This window comes from Camarhynchus parvulus, chromosome 5 (assembly GCF_901933205.1).
Source record: "Camarhynchus parvulus chromosome 5, STF_HiC, whole genome shotgun sequence".
NCBI classification, from domain to species: domain Eukaryota; kingdom Metazoa; phylum Chordata; class Aves; order Passeriformes; family Thraupidae; genus Camarhynchus; species Camarhynchus parvulus.
Genome location: NC_044575.1, coordinates 59,413,171 through 59,422,092, shown reverse-complemented (window position 1 = coordinate 59,422,092; position 8,922 = coordinate 59,413,171).

The window sequence follows — 8,922 nt, the reverse complement described above, 5'->3', positions numbered from 1 at the left end:
GCAGATAACAAGGAGGGAAGTGTCAAACCCCCCGTAGGCTGTCGAGAGAAATAAATCAGGAACACATTCATGGCATTCCCCACAGGAATCCTCACACGGGAAGCAGCTGGATACCCTCCACGCTATTGCAGTGCCAGGGATTTGTCACTGTGGTCCCTCCATCCCAGCAGAGTGCGACCCACTGCTCACCCTGGAAAGCAGCTCCCACTGGTGCTGGGGTTGAGGCCTGGCTGTTCCAGGAGGGTCACTGCTCTGGGGCCACATCTGGAGAAGCCACTGCCCCTTGGCTGCAGCAGCTGGCTGGCTCCAGCCCCTGGAAGGAGTCCTTTGCCTGGCCATGGAAAACCATTAGGACTTGGAGCGGGGTCCAGGCCAGCTGGACACGATCTGCAGCCTTGGAGGAGCTCCCCGTGCCAAAATGTGGCTTTTCTTTGAAGCTCAAACACCTCCACGGCTCTCCAGGGAAATTGGGAGGTGCAGGGGGCCAGCAGCAGCTCTGCCTGGTGAGATCCCAGCCGGGATGTCACTCCCATGGGGAGTGGTGGCATTTGGTGGCACCTCGGAGGTGGCAATGGGCAGAGGGGGCAGAGGGAAAGGGAGGAAAGCCTGGCTGCTCCATGAGATCTTTGGGGGCTGTTGAAAATCCAAACCACGGGCCCTGAGAATCCTCTGGGCAGGGCAGGAGGAGCTGCCAGGCTTCCTGCAGCCCTTAGGATGCTAAAAAGTGAATTTTCCTGACTCCCTGAGCCAGACTGGCAGCAGCCAGTTTAAAAAATGGGAACAGCTGGAGTCTGTCCTGGCCTTGGGAGCAGAATCCTGCTGGCAGGGGCATCCCTGTGGCTTTGGGAGGAGCTGGGAGCCTTAGAGGGGGTGGGAACAGGGATTGGGATGGGGATGAGGAAGAGGATGGAGACAAGAAAGGGGATGAGGATAAGGATGGGGACCGTGATAGGGATGGGGTCAGGGATGAGGATGGGGAGGTGGGAATGGGACAGATACAGGGATGGACATTGGGGTGGGGACAGGGACAGGGATGGGTATGGGAACAGGGGTAAAGATGGAGACAAGGATGAACAGGGGACAAGGATGAGGATGGGCAATAGAGAATGAAGAGGAAGGCGGGGAAAGGGGCAAGGATGGGGATGTGGATGGGCACAGGAATAGGTTTTGGGATGTAGATGGAATTGGGGATAGGGATGAGGATGAAGATGGGGATGGGGACAAGGATTTGGATGGGGACAGGGACAGGGACAGGCTGTGCTCGCCCACACCCTGTGCTGGGAAGGGAGGTGGCACAGGGGCCCTGTAATCACTTCCATGTGCCTCAGCAGAGCCTCTGGCTGCAGGGTCCATCCCTTCTCTCAGCTTGGGCATAAAAACAATCCAGAGCCGTTTCCTGGGAGGCATTTTGGGCAGAAACAGATGTGCTGCCAGTATGGAAATGGGGGAAGATGTGGGATGGGGCTGAGGATGGGATCTGTCCCCACCCAGCAGACGCTGCCAACTCCCTGTGCTAAACTGGGAGCACCAGGACAAGGCACTGGTCGCTGTCCTGCCAGATGTGGCTGCCAGCACCTCCCTGTCCTGCTGCAGTCTCACCTTCCCCTGGGCTCCAGCCAGGAGCAGGGGAAGCAGAGGAATCCCTGGCTCGGAAGCTGCCGAGGCAGGAAATCCCGGCAGGCTCTCCCTCCCCCGAGCCTGGCAGCGCTGGAATTGCTGAGCAGAGATAAGGGCAGCAGCAGGAAACCCTCACCTCTCCCGGGGCAGCCAGGAAAGGAAGGGAAGCGCCATTCCCGGCGCTGGGAGCGGGGCTGGGGGCTGCAGCACGCAGCAGAGGCTCGCAGGATGCAGCACCGGGGATTCGGGATGTCTGCAGGGAAGCAGGGCCGGGAGAAGGGCAGGGATTTGGGATGTGTGCAGGGAAGCAGGGCCGGGAGAAGGGCAGGGATTTGGGATGTGTGCAGGGAAGTAGGGCCGGGAGAAGGGCAGGGATTTGGGATGTCTGCAGGGAAGCAGGGCCGGGAGAAGGGCAGGGATTCAGGCTCAGCCAGCAGGGTCCTGCTGCCAGCTGGGTTAGTGGGTCACTGCAGTAAAGCCCTTGGAGCATTCCTGCCCCTGGATGTGGGAAAGCAGCCCTGCTCAGGGTCAGGGGTTTGGCAGGAAGGGCCAGGAGCTCCTGCCTTGGTCAGGGCTGTGCACCCTGAGCCCCCGGAGCAGCACCAAAAAGGGTTCTGGCCTCATGTCTAAGAAAAGGAGGAGTCTCTGGGGATGTCCTTTATGGAATCATGGAATTGTTGAGGTTGGAAAAGCCCTCTGAGATCATCCAGTCCAACCTTCCCCCAGCACTGCCAAGGCCACCACTGACCCTGTCCCCAAGTGCCACATCCACATGGATTTTAAATCCCTCCAGGATGGGGAATCCACCCCTGCTCTGGGCAGCTGTGCCAGGGCTGGACAAACCTTTTTTGTGAAGAAATTTCCTCAATATCCAATCCAAACCTCCCCTGGCACAACTTGGGGCTGTTTCCTCTTTCCTGTCCAGGAGCAGAGCCCGACCCACACCTGGCTGTCCTCTCCTTTCATGGAATGACAGGAAGAAAACTCCTCCATCCTTAATAACTGGAATCTGCTGGATAACAGCAGCCAAATGTGACAGCAGCATTTCTGAGGCTCTGTAAAAGCAGAGAGAACAAACCCAGGCCCCATCAGCTGCCCCTGGCCCGGGAAGGTCTCCTGGCCCAGCCCTGGCTTTGAGCCCAACCCTCAGGAAGCATTTGAGACCCCCATCCCTGAGCTGTGCCAAGGACAAAGGGACACTCTCCGGGTGGCTGTCCCCTCCTGTGGGGTGGCTCTGCATCCCTCAGGCCGCCCTGAGGGGTTTCTCCATCGCCCTGCCTTCCCTGGGGCTGTTTCCTTTCCTGGGAGCATCCTGAGGGAGCTGAGAGCAGCACCCAGCTCTCCACATCTCCATTTTTGGGAACGCTTCTCATTCATTTTCCTCTCAATTCCTTGACTCAGCTTCGCCTCGTGACTCAGCAGCTCCTGGTCCTGGCCTGCTGCAGGGACACAATTCCCAAAGGATCCAGGCATGGATTCACTTCCCAAAGGATCCAGGGATGGATTCACCTCCCAAAGGATGCAGGGATGGATTCACCTCCCAAAGGATCCAGGCATGGATTTCCTTCCTAAAGGATCCAGGGATGGATTCACTTCCCAAAGAATCCAGGCATGGATTTATTTCCCAAAGGATCCAGGGATGGATTTATTTCCCAAAGGATCCAGGGATGGATTCACTTCCCAAAGGATTCAGGGATGGATTCACTTCCCAAAGGATCCAGGGATGGATTCACTTCCCAATGGATGCAGGGATGGATTCATTTCCCAAAGGATCCAGGGATGGATTCACTTCCCAATGGATGCAGGGATGGATTTATTTCCCAATGGATGCAGGGATGGACTCACTTCCCAGTGGATCCAGGATTTGCTCAAGGACAGCCACCCATGCTGAGGTGATTTCCCACCCTCCAGGGTGACCCAGCACGGTCCTTTCTGCTCAGGGCACCACAGGTGTTGTGGGAGAGAGGTTTTCCTTAGGGAGAGTTGGAATTATGGGGTCCAGAACAAGATTTTTATAACAAGAGGGTTTCTTGGCAACCTGGCTGGAGCAGAAATGTGGGAAAAGGTTTCAGTGCAGGGAGAGGAGGAAAACCAAGCTGGATGAGGCTCGGAGCACCCAGGTCTGGTGGAAGCTGTCCCTGCCCACAGCAGGGGCTGGAATGGGATGAGATTTAGGGTCCCTTCCAACCCAAACCATTCTGGGATTCCAGGATTGTGCAGCTGGGAGGATTCAGTGGAGCTCAGCTCTCCCAGCACCCCGAGGAGCTGAAGACTCACAGGAGGGAAAAAACATGGAAGAAACAGAGCCATCTGAGCCCCAGCCCAAGAAACACTCCAGGTTTTACAATGTATTTTAAGACATAAAGGTAAAGAAAAGGGTTTTTTTTTTTTTTTTAAATCTCTGGGGCTCTCCTGTCTTCCTTCCTTCCTTCCTCTCTCTAAATATTGCAGCAAAGCTGTTTTTGCTCCAGCAGCTGCCGGATGAGCGTGAGGAGCCCTGAGAGGCACAGAGCCTGCAGGGAGCTCCCAGCCCTGCCTGACTCCGACTGATTCCTGCTCCCCAAGATTAGCCAGGAGTTCCTTATTTGGTCCAGGCTCCAGCAAACTCCCTGGCAGAGGGGATTGCATCTGCAGGGAGAGCAGCCCGGATGGGTTTGTGCTGGGGCATCCAGGAGGGAGCTGGTTCAGAGCAGAGATACAAGCAGGGCTCAGAGCACAGATAAAATCAGAGCTCAGAGCACAGATACAATTAGGGCTCAGAGCAGAGAGAAAATCAGGGCTCAGAGCAGAGAGAAAATCAGGGCTCAGAGCAGAGAGAAAATCAGAGTTCAGAGCAGAGATACAGAGTTCAGAGCAGAGATAAAACCAGGGCTCAGAGCAGGAATAAAATCAGGGGTGTTTCCAGGGAGTCTCTGTTTGTCCCTGCAGCACAAAGCAGACACACATTGTCTGTCCCCATCGCTCTCCAGAGCACAGAATCAGAGCAGAATCACAGAATTCCCTGAGCTGGAATTGCCTCCAAGGATCAGAGCCCAGCTCCTGGCCCTGCACAGACCCCCAGCAATCCCACCCTGGGCATCCCTGGCAGTGCTGTCCAAACCCCCCTGGAGCTCTGGCAGCCTCGGGGCTGTGCCCATTCCCTGGGGAGCCTGGGCAGTGCCAGCACCCTCTGGAGGAGAAAATTTCCCTGATATCCAGCCTAAACCCTCCCCAACACAGGTCTGATCCTGCCCCATCCCAGGGCTCTGACCCCAACACATGCTGGGCTGAGCTGCTGCAGCTTTGAGACCTTTCCTCGGGTGTTTATACCCAGAATCAAGAGTTTGCTGCAGAATTAGCCTTTATTTGTTCCATGGATTAGGTGCCCCTGGAATCTGCCCAGCTTCTCCCCAGCTGGAAGTGGACAGGGAATCCCAGAATGGTTTGGGTTGGAAAGGACCTCAAATCCCATCTCGTTTCATGGGCAGGGATGCATGCCCATGTAATGAGATGGGATTTAAGGTCCTTTCCTCCTGGGGAGCTCCTTCCTCCCGGGGAAGCTGAGATCCCACAACCTGCCCTGGGAGCAACCATCAGAGATGGGATTCAGCCCTTCCCACAGCCCTAATGTTAAAAATAAGTTAGAAACTGTTGTAAAATTGTTAATAGATCATTAAGCATGTACTGTTAGTTTGGTTATTATATTGTAGAAGGGGTTAAAAGGGTAGTTATGAGAAATAAGGTACTCGAGGTACCATAACACAGCTCAGTAAAGTGCAGCACCCCCCAGCCTGGACAGAACTGTAATGGGCCAATCAAGCGCCTTAAACCTTCATGCAAATGAAGGATCCAAAAAGAAACCAATCCAGAGGGACAAAGACAGGATAAAAAGGGACTTCTGACCCGCTGAGGCTGTGCCACTCCATCAGGGACATCGGGGATGGAGCAGCGCCGGCACTGTTCTGTCCAGGCTGGGGGGTGCTGCACTTTACTGAGTTGTGTTATGGTACCTTGAGCACCTTATTTCTCATAACTACCCTTTTAACCCCTTCTACAATATAATAACTGTTCCAGGTTGCAATGCAAGATGTTTTCAATTACCATCTGCATGGCAGGCTATCTTTGTCAAGTGGGCAGTTTGCTTTATCTCTCTCTTTGAGTGACCACATTCACACCTCCCTCGGGAGGGGGCATTGCTGATAACAGACCATTGAATGTCACTGCATGGCTGATAAGAACTGTAACATCCCATTGTGAGATGTGAGCCCAGAGGGAGGAGCCAAGCTTTCCTACCTGGATATAATCCAGAGGTTCTGAGACACAAATATGGCTTTCTCCACAGGATTCCCCAGAGGAACAGCAGCTGCCTCTTCTTCCCCTGGATCCTTGGAGGAAGAATACATCCTTCTCTACAGATCCCCCTTGTTCCAGCAGAACCACCCCTGACACTGCAGGAGGGCTGAGCCACAATTCCAATGGCACTGCTGCCAGCACCCTGACCCACAGGGTGTCAGCTTGGGTTCTGACTCTGTCAGTGTTGTTCCAGTGTACTGCATTGTTTATTTTATATTTTTATTGTCTTCCCTCATACAGAACTGTTATTCCTGCTCCCATATTTTTGCCTGAGAGCCCCTTAATTTAAATTTATAGCAATTCGGAGGGGTGGGGAGGGGTCACATTCTCCATTTCAGGGGAGGCTCCTGCCTTCCTTAGCAGACTCCTGTCTTTCCAAACCAAGACATAACCAAATCAACAGTACATGCTTAACCATCTATCAACTACTTAACAACAGTTTCCAACCCATTTTTAACACTAACAACCCCAAATCTCCCCCCAAAACCCCTTTCCAGCTCATCTCTCCTCGCCTGACCTCCCGGGGCCTCCAGCCCTGACCCTGCAGCCCCGGAGGGCTCGTGGGGGTGACTAATCCCAGCAATTAGCCTCGTTCCCTGCATTTATCCGCTTCCTGCCTTTGTCTGCCCCTGACAGCTCCTGGGAGCAAATCCTCTCCCTGCCGCATTTCCCCGGCTCCATGTCCCCTTTGTCCCGCGGAGCCCCTCGGGGCTGGGTGAGGAGGTTATTGCCCCTCGACACGCGTCCCCTGCATCCTCTGCGACCAAAATCCAGCGGGCAGCAGCACCGAGGTCAGCGGGCACCGCAGGACCCGCTCGGGCTGCGGGAGGATGGATTTGTTCTTTCAATTGGAGATGGATGCAGCGCCGGCGGCGTTTCAGGCTAAAAGGGATTTTAGGGCTGAGCGAGCCGGCTAAATGGGGACAGAGGGCTTGGGGGAGCTGGAAATTCAATGGGAAATCGCGGCACACATGGGCAGCACATTTGGGAGCTGCCTGCTCCGCCCAGGACGGGCTGCGCTCCCACAGGGAGCTCCGCGGACACACGGACACCCAGAGGGATGGAAATCCTCCCATGTGTGGGGTTCACAACCTTTCCATGCCTAAAGGCATCAGCCAGCCCGCTTGGATTTAATTATTATGTTTCCTGAGATTTTATTTTCATTTTTAGTTCAGGATTCTTCTCTCCTTATACTGAGATTCAAATCTTTGGGATTTTTTTTTCCCCAAAAGAAAAGCTGGGCTTTAAATGGGCTGCTCATGAAGAAAGGAAAAGAGAGATGGAAGGGAAAAAAGGATGGAGGGAAGGAAGGATGGGTTTGGGCTGAAAGGGACCTTAAGAATCATCCCATTCCATCCCTGCCATGGGCAGGGACACCTTCCACTATTCCAGGTTGCTCCAAACGCTGTCCAGCCTGGCCTTGGGCACTGCCAGGGATCCAGGGGCAGCCACAGCTGCTCTGCACTGTGCAATTCCAGCCCAGCCAGGAATTCCCAATTCCCAATCTCCCATCCATCCCTGCCCTCTGGCACTGGGAGCCATTCCCTGTGTCCTGTCCCTCCATCCCTTGTCCCCAGTCCCTCTCCAGCTCTCCTGGAGCCCTTCAGGCCCTGCCAGGGGCTCTGAGCTCTCCCTGGAGCTTCTCCTCTCCAGGTGAGCACCCCCAGCTCTCCCAGCCTGGCTCCAGCCCTGGAGCAGCTCCAGGTCCCTCTGATATTGGAGGCAGCACTTTGGGTGGGATGGGCTGGGGTGCGCTGGGCACGGCAGGGAGGGGAGGAAAAGGAGCGGGTGGGGCGGGGAGCGGGGCCGGTCCCGGTGACACCGGTGATGCCAACGATCCCGGTGATCCCGACAATCCCGGTGATCCCGGGCGCTGCCGCCGCCTGCCGCCCGCAGCGGGACCTGCAGCCCGCCCCGATGGACACACGGACCCGCGGACGGACACACGGACCCGCGGACAGCCCCCCATCCCCTCGCTGTGCCCCCGCAGCCCCGGCGGTCCCTGCTCAGGACAAGTCTCCCCGGGGTGGCACAGCCGGGACCCAGGGGATGGTCAGAGCTGCACCCTGGACACACCGGGGCATCAACAGGTGTCTTCCTTCTGATTTCTTTTCCCCTTTTTCATTTTCTTTCTCCTTTCCTTTCCTTTCCTTTCCTTTCCTTTCCTTTCCTTTCCTTTCCTTTCCTTTCCTTTCCTTTCCTTTCCTTTCCTTTCCTTTCCTTTCCTTTCCTTTCCTTTCCTTTCCTTTCCTTTCCTTTCCTTTCCTTTCCTTTCCTTTTCCTTTCCTTTCCTTTCCTTTTTCCTTTCCTTTCCTTTCCTTTCCTTTCCTTTTCCTTTCCTTTCCTTTCCTTTCCTTTCCTTTCCTTTCCTTTTCCTTTCCTTTCCTTTTCCTTTCCTTTCCTTTCCTTTCCTTTCCTTTTCCTTTCCTTTCCTTTCCTTTCCTTTCCTTTCCTTTCCTTTCCTTTCCTTTCCTTTCCTTTCCTTTCCTTTCCTTTCCTTTCCTTTCCTTTCCTTTCCTTTCCTTTCCTTTCCTTTTTTTCCTTTCCTTTCCTTTCCTCCCCTTCCCCCCCTTTTTCCTTCTTTTATTTCTCCTCTTCCCTTCCCTTTCTCCCTCCCTCTCTCCTCCCCCCCTTCAGCCCCGTCCCTCCCCATCCCAGGGCCGATCCCTCCCTGTTCTCCCCCAGGATTTCCATGTCCCCTCCTGTCCCTCCCAGCCCTGCCCGGATCCCTGCCCGTGGCTCCCCCTCTCTTGTGCTGGAAACTCCACCGAGCCCAAACCCACTTTCCTTCCCCTTCCCGGCCATCCCTGGCCCGGGACAAACCCTTGTGCAATGCCCGGGCCAGCGTTGCTCCATCTCCCCTCCTGTTCCTGCCCTGGTGGGATGCGATACCGGCAGCTCCCAAACCCCTCCCAGGGCACAATTCCAGGCACAATTCCCAATTTCCCGGGGTTTTTATTCCCCCCGGGAGCT